Source organism: Cariama cristata, unplaced genomic scaffold, assembly GCF_000690535.1.
Source record: "Cariama cristata isolate BGI_N322 unplaced genomic scaffold, ASM69053v1 scaffold14647, whole genome shotgun sequence".
Classification (NCBI taxonomy): domain Eukaryota; kingdom Metazoa; phylum Chordata; class Aves; order Cariamiformes; family Cariamidae; genus Cariama; species Cariama cristata.
In genome coordinates, this window is record NW_009628462.1 from 62,192 (window position 1) to 62,494 (window position 303).

General features: G+C 44.2%; 1 protein-coding gene across 1 annotated transcript in view; it reads left to right on the top strand.

Moving 5' to 3' along the window:
* Positions 1–303, top strand: part of GRAP2 (GRB2-related adaptor protein 2) — a 12,823-nt gene that overhangs the window by 8,270 nt on the left and 4,250 nt on the right. The gene's annotated exons all lie outside the window — the stretch shown is intronic.

A 303-nucleotide genomic window follows, 5' to 3' on the forward strand; every position in this document is an offset into this window, starting at 1 on the left:
GAAGGGATAGAGATTTGCTCCAAGATGCAGACAGGCAAATGAAAGAACAGGAGTCAAGTTTGCTTTGGCAAACATTCTGCACATTTGTTATGGTGATGGGCTCAGCAGGGTGTGTTTAGCACTCGTCACAGTGGGGTTTCTGTTCACAATTCAAATTTCTAGATGCTACAGCCATAGGATAAAATGACAGTAATATACAGATCTCAGTGCAGAGACAAATGAAGTCTAAGGGCAGTATTTCCAAGAAGAACTTGGCTCCTGTGCCGGTCCTCACATCAGTGGCCACATTTTCAGCCTAGTACC